Genomic DNA, 7,499 nt, shown 5'->3' on the forward strand with positions numbered 1-7,499 from the left:
CACTGCTGCTTCACAGCTCCAGGGTCCCGGGTTCGATTCCCGGCTCGGGTCACTGTCTGTGTGGAGTTTGCACATTCTCCTCGTGTCCGCGTGGGTTTCCTCCGGGGGCCCCGGTTTCCTCCCACAGTCCAAAGATGTGCGGGTTAGGTTGATTGGCCAGGTTAAAAAAATTGCCCCTGAGAGTCCTGGGTAGGTTAGAGGGATTAGCGGGTAAAATATGTGGGGGTAGGGCCTGGGTGGGATTGTGGTCGGTGCAGACTCGATGGGCCGAATGGCCTCCTTCTGCACTGTAGGGTTTCTATGATTCTATATCAGATTATGAAGGGAATAGATAAGATAGAAGCAGGGAAGTTGTTTCCACTGGCGGGTGAAACTGGAACTAGGGGGCATGGCCTCAAAATAAGGGGGGAGCAGATTTAGGACTGAGTTGAGGAGGAACTTCTTCACACAAAGGGTTGTGAATCTGTGGAATTCCCTGCCCAGTTGAGGCTACCTCGTTGAATGTTTTTAAGGCAAGGATAGATACATTTTTGAAGAGTAAAGGAATTAAGGGTTATGGTGAGCGGGCGGGTAAGTGGAGCTGAGTCCACGGAAAGATCAGCCATGATCTTATTGAATGATGGAGCAGGCTCGAGGGGCCAGATGGCCTACTCCCACTCCTAGTTCTTATGTTCTTATGTCAGTAGTTTCCCTCCCTTGACCCTATCGAATGGTTTAATCATCTCAAACCCCCTCGATGAGCCCATCCCCTGAATCCTCTACCCTCGCGGGGGGGGCGGGGAGGGGGTCACGAGGCCGGCCTCTCCCCCTGGTGGGAAGCCCCGCTCCCTGAAATGAAGTGGATGAGTGAGCAAAGACTGGGGTGAAGAGACTGATAGTTTTATTTGTCGAGTGGGGTCTTTGAGTTGACATTGAAGTTGGGGGGGGCGGGGCCGCTGCGCTCAGTCGATATGGTCAGGCGGCTCGTCCCAGTTGGGGTTGTCGCCGCGGGGTTTGGGTCCCCCTGACTTCTTGGCCATGATGATCTGGTCCACGCTCAGCACGGTGACGGCCACGTTGGTCGCCAGCTTAATGGCGGACTGCTTCACCAGGAAGGGGTCCCAGATGCCGGCCTTGGCCGCGTCCAGCACCTCGGAGCCTCCGGCCTCCATGTCAAAGCCCACGTTGCGGCCTCCCTCCTGGTGGATGGCGTAGAGCTTGGCGATGACCTGGCTCGCCTGGCTGCCCGCGTTCTGGACCAGCGCCTTGGCCGCCGACTCGAAAGCGCGGGCGTACTCCTGGATGGCGTACTGGTCCAGGCCGGGGCGGGTGGCCCCGAAGGCCGCCACCTGGAGGGCCAGTTCCATCTCGGTGGCCCCAGCTCCCGGCAGCAGCCGCTTGTCCCGGCTCAGGGTCTTGTAGGTGCTGACCCCGTCCTTGATGGCTTCCTCCACGTTGTCCTGGAGGTTCTGGGTGGACCCCCGCAGCAGCAGGGTGGAGACGGCACAGGCCTGCTTCTCCTGCTCGAAGATCACCACCTGGGTGTCGCCAATCTCCTTCAGGTAGACGTGGTCGCAGTGCCCGATCTCCTCGGGCGCCGGGGTGCCCAGCCTCAGCAGGGGGGTGGCCTGCAGCGCCTTGCCCAGCCGCATCAGGTCGTAGCGCGAGTGTAGCCTCACCACCATCAGCCGGTGCTTGTCGGCGTAGTGGAGGGCCAGCTCGCCCACCTTGCCGCCCACCACCAGCACCCTGACCCCGGCTTCCACCAAGCCGTGGATCTGGGCCTCCATCAGCCGCTCCTCGCCATCCCCGAATCCCAGCATGTCCGCCGCCCCCTGCAGGAGCACAGTGCCCTTGGTCTCAGTCTGGGACAGCTCGAAGGGGCAGCCGTAAATCACCACCCGGGCGTTCCTCGCCGACGTCACCAAGCTCTCTGCCTCCTTCTTGAAGGCCATGCCACCCAGCACCAACGAGTCGGTCACGCCAGCCCCCAGCACCTTGCACACCCGCACCAGGTCCGGGTCGAAGTGCCCGCCCTCGGGCATGACCGACACGCACCCGGCGGCCACCAGCCGGGACAGGAAGTCCTCATAGCCGCACTGCTTGCTCATGATGGGGGTCCGCAGGGCCCAGGCCACCTCCCGCTGGTCCCAGGGGTCCTCCAGGCTGCCGCAGCTCAGACCCTCCAGAACCTCCAGGGCCCGGCGACACCCCATGCGGTAGCCCTTGATGACCTCGGGCACAGAGAGGCCGCTCCGCAGTAGGCCTCCCGCCCTCTCCAGCAGCGAGCCAGCCAGGATGAGCAGAAGGGTCCGCCCGTCGCCCACCTCCTCCTCCTGCATCTTGACAGCCAGCCCCAGCATGTTGGCCGCCGGGTGCTCGATCTGGAATTCGCGCAGGACCGTGCTGCTGTCCCCCGTCACCAGGACCTTCTGCAGGTGGTTGATGACCAGCTTGTTGAGGCCACTCGGCCCGTAGGTGGATCGAAGCGACTGCGCCAGCTCCTTGCAGGCCTCGATGTTCCTCAGGACCACCTCGTCCAGGCCGCTGAAGTACCTCGCCCCGCTGCTCAGCATCTGGAGATAGCCTGGGGCTTTTGGAACATGTGCCGCCATCGCCTGTCAGGGAAAAAACAGAATCAAAACTCAGAAACTGTAGCCCATCTCCACTCCTCAATCTCTCTCCCTCCTTAACTCCCTCTCTTTCTCCATACAGATACAGAGTAAAGCTCCCTCTACACTGTCCCCAATCAAACACTCCCAGGACAGATACAGCACGGGGTTAGATACAGAGTAAAGCTCCCTCTACACTGTCCCCAATCAAACACTCCCAGGACAGATACAGCACGGGGTGAGATACAGAGTAAAGCTCCCTCGACACTGTCCCCATCAAACACTCCCAGGACAGGTACAGCAGGGGGTTAGATACAGAGTAAAGCTCCCTCTACACTGTCCCCATCAAACAATCCCAGGACAGGTACAGCACGGGGTTAGATACAGAGTGAAGCTCCCTCTACACTGTCCCCATCAAACACTCCCAGGACAGGTACAGCACGGGGTTAGATACAGAGTGAAGCTCCCTCTACACTGTCCCCATCAAACACTCCCAGGACAGGTACAGCACGGGGTTAGATACAGAGCAAAGCCCCCTCTACACTGTCCCCATCAAACACTCCCAGGACAGGTACAGCACGGGGTTAGATACAGAGTAAAGCTCCCTCTACACTGTCCCCCATCAAACACTCCCAGGATAGGGACAGCACGGGGTTAGATACAGAGTAAAGCTCCCTCTACACTGTCCCCATCAAACACTACCAGGACAGGTACAGCACGGGGTTAGATACAGAGTAAAGCTCCCTCTACACTGTCCCCATCAAACACTCCCAGGACAGGTACAGCACGGGGTTAGATACAGAGTAAAGCTCCCTCTACACTGTCCCCATCAAACACTCCCAGGACAGGTACAGCACGGGGTTAGATACAGAGTAAAGCTCCCTCTACACTGTCCCCATCAAACACTCCCAGGACAGGTACAGCACGGGGTTAGATACAGAGTAAAGCTCCCTCTACACTGTCCCCATCAAACACTCCCAGGACAGGTACAGCACGGGGTTAGATACAGGGTAAAGCTCCCTCTACACTGTCCCCATCAAACACTCCCAGGACAGGTACAGCACGGGGTTAGATACAGAGTAAAGCTCCCTCTACACTGTCCCCATCAAACACTCCCAGGACAGGTACAGCACGGGGTTAGATACAGAGTAAAGCTCCCTCTACACTGTCCCCCATCAAACATTCCCAGGACAGGTACAGCATGGGGTTAGATACAGAGTAAAACTCCCTCCACACTGTCCACATCAAACACTCCCAGGACAGGTACAGCACGGGGTTAGATACAGAGTAAAGCTCCCTCTACACTGTCCCCCATCAAACACTCCCAGGACAGGTACAGCACGGGGTTAGATACAGAGTAAAGCTCCCTCTACACTGTCCCCATCAAACACTCCCAGGGCAGGTACAGCACGGGGTTAGATACAGAGTAAAGCTCCCTCTACACTGTCCCCATCAAACACTCCCAGGACAGGTACAGCACGGGGTTAGATACAGGGTAAAGCTCCCTCTACACTGTCCCCATCAAACACTCCCAGGACAGGTACAGCACGGGGTTAGATACAGAGTAAAGCTCCCTCTACACTGTCCCCATCAAACACTCCCAGGACAGGTACAGCACGGGGTTAGATACAGAGTAAAGCTCCCTCTACACTGTCCCCCATCAAACATTCCCAGGACAGGTACAGCATGGGGTTAGATACAGAGTAAAACTCCCTCCACACTGTCCCCATCAAACACACCCAGGACAGGTACAGCACGGGGTTAGATACAGAGTAAAGCTCCCTCTACACTGTCCCCATCAAACACTCCCAGGACAGGTACAGCACAGGGTTAGATACAGAGTAAAGCTCCCTCTACACTGTCCACCATCAAACACTCCCAGGACAGGTACAGCACAGGGTTAGATACAGAGTAAAGCTCCCTCTACACTGTCCCCCATCAAACACTCCCAGGATAGGGACAGCACGGGGTTAGATACAGAGTAAAGCTCCCTCTACACTGTCCCCATCAAACACTACCAGGACAGGTACAGCAGGGGGTTAGATACAGAGTAAAGCTCCCTCTACACTGTCCCCATCAAACACTCCCAGGACAGGTACAGCACGGGGTTAGATACAGAGTAAAGCTCCCTCTACACTGTCCCCCATCAAACACTCCCAGGACAGGTCCAGCACGGGGTTAGATACAGGGTAAAGCTCCCTCTACACTGTCCCCATCAAACACTCCCAGGACAGGGACAGCACGAGGTTAGATGCAGAGTAAAGCTCCCTCTACACTGTCCCCATCAAACACTCCCAGGACAGGGACAGCGCAGGGTTAAATAGTGGGTTACAGAGATGAGATTCTGACACGGGGTCTGGTTTGCTCACTGGATAATTATTAAAACCAGAACAAAGCTGTACACTGTGATTAGTGGGAGACACCCAGAGAGTTGACAAGGTCACAGACACTAATCGACTGAACTGCCCACTCCCGGGTAATTATTAATCATTTAACAATCATTCAATTGAATTATTCATTAAGTGATTATTAATTGCTGTTGGATAAAGGATTCATGCAAGCTGATATGAGCCGACTGAAATAGGAACAGGTGGAGGTCATTCGGCCCTTCACACCTTCTATCCCCTAATCTATCCAACCCGCACATCTTTGGACAATAAGGGGCAATTTAGCATGACCAATCCCCCTAACCTACACATCTTTGGACACAAAAGGACAATTTTGGATGGCCAATCCCCCTAACCTGCAGAGCTTTGGACTGTGGGGGGAAACCGGAGCACCCAGAGGAAACCCATGCAGACATGGGGAGAAGGTGCAAACTCCACACAAGCCGGGAATCGAACCCGGGTCTCTGGCGCTGTGAGGCAGCAGTGCTAACCACCGTGCCGCCCTCATTGAAAAATGAGTCTTTTTAATTGGTTTGATTTGATTTGATTTGATTTATTATTGTCACCTGTAATGGTAAACAGTGAAAAGTATTGTTTCTTGCGCGCTATACAGACAAAGCATACTGTTCATAGAGTACATAGATTTGATTTATTATTGTCACATGTACTGGGACACAGTGAAAAGTATTGTTTCTTGCGCGCTATACAGACAAAGCATACTGTTCATAGAGAAGAAAAGGAGAGGGTGTAGAATGTAGTGTTACAATCATGTTACAGCATTACAGTGTTATGCCGTCCTCCATACGGACGCTCTAGAAAGTCCCACCAACGCCTCTACTTTCTCAGGAGACTAAGGAAATTTGGCATGTCAGCTACAACTCTCACCAACTTTTACAGGTGCCCCATAGAAAGCATTCTTACTGGTTGTACCACAGCTTGGTCCGGGCTCCTGCTCTGCCCAAGACCGCAAGGAACTACAAAAGGTGGTGAATGTAGCTCAATCCATCACGCAAACCAGCCTCCCATCCATTGACTCCGTCTACACTTCCCGCTGCCTCGGGGAAAAGCAGCCAGCATAATTAAGGACCCCTCAGGAAAAAGATACAAAAGTCTGAGGTCACGTACCAACCGACTCAAGAACAGCTTCATCCCTGCTGCTGTCAGACTTTTGAATGGACCTACCTCGCATGAAGTTCATCTTTCTCTACACCCTAGCTATGACTGTAACACTACATACGGAGAGTACAGAAAAGGTTTACCAGGATGTTGCCTGGTATGGAGGGTCTTAGCTATGGGGAGAGATTGGGTAAACTGGGGTTGTTCTCCCTGGAAAGACGGAGGATGAGGGGGCGACCTAATAGAGGTGTATAAAATTATGAAGGGCGTAGATAGGGTGAACAGTGGGAAGCTTTTTCCCAGGTCGGAGGTGACGAACACAAGGGGTCACGGGTTCAAGGTGAGGGGGGGCGAGGTTCAACACAGATGTCAGGGGGGGGTATTTTACACAGAGGGTGGTGGGGGCCTGGAATGCGCTGCCAAGCAAGGTGATTGAGGCGGACACACTGGGATCGTTTACCTAGATAGCCACATGAACAGACTGGGAATAGAGGGATACAAACGAATGGTCTAGTTGGGCACATGAGCGGCGCAGGCTTGGAGGGCCGAAGGGCCTGTTCCTGTGCTGTATTGTTCTTTGTTTCTTTGTTTAGACTCTTGACTTATCCCATGACTATTTTTGCTTAAAACATTTGGGGTCTGCCGTGAGAATTAATCGTTAGGTTTCGATTAACCACTCAAATGCCAAATCTACCTTGCTTACCTTGGCTTGGGAAGATCTTATTCGATATCGTGGTACACCAGGCCCAGTAACTCCCCCTTCGCTTGGGCTGCTCCCTGTGTCGAATAGCTACCTCGTTGTTAATTTTGAATCCATGTCGCATCCTCGCATCATTCAGTTACGCTGTTGGAGCCTTGTTTGAATTTGAATCTAAACTTCTTTTGTGATGTTCTGCGCTTTGATTGTCTCCATTCTGCAAGTTCCAATGTCCTGGGGCTGAGGCTGGTGGAACCTTGGTCCAGCCACCTATAAGACCACAGGACATAGGAGCAGAGTTAGGCCACTCGGCCCATCGAGTCTGCCCCGCCATTCAATCATGGCTGATATTTTTCTCATCCCCATTCTCCTGCCTTTTCCCCATAACCCCTGATCCCCTTCTAAAATCTAGAACCTATCTATCTCTGTCTTAAAGACACTCAATGACCCGGCCTCCACATCCTTCTGCGGCAAAGAGTTCCACAGATTCACCACCCTCTGGCTGAAGAAATTCCTCCTCATCTCTGTTTTAAAGGATCGTCCCTTTAGCCTGAGGTTGTGCCCTCTGGTTCTAGTTTTTCCTACTAGTGGAAACATCCTCTCCACGTCCACTCTATCCAGGCCTCGCAGTATCCTGTAAGTTTCAAAAAGATCCCCCCACATCCATCTAAACTCCAACGAGTACAGACCCAGAGTCCTCAACCGTTC

The 7,499-nt window shown here is 53.8% G+C and overlaps 1 pseudogene; it reads right to left on the reverse strand.

Moving 5' to 3' along the window:
• Positions 1-941: 941 nt before the first annotated feature.
• On the reverse strand, positions 942-2,594 carry LOC144481635 (T-complex protein 1 subunit theta pseudogene; annotated as a pseudogene).
• Positions 2,595-7,499: the final 4,905 nt, after the last annotated feature.

Source organism: Mustelus asterias, chromosome 31 (genome assembly GCF_964213995.1).
Source record: "Mustelus asterias chromosome 31, sMusAst1.hap1.1, whole genome shotgun sequence".
In the NCBI taxonomy this organism is placed as follows: domain Eukaryota; kingdom Metazoa; phylum Chordata; class Chondrichthyes; order Carcharhiniformes; family Triakidae; genus Mustelus; species Mustelus asterias.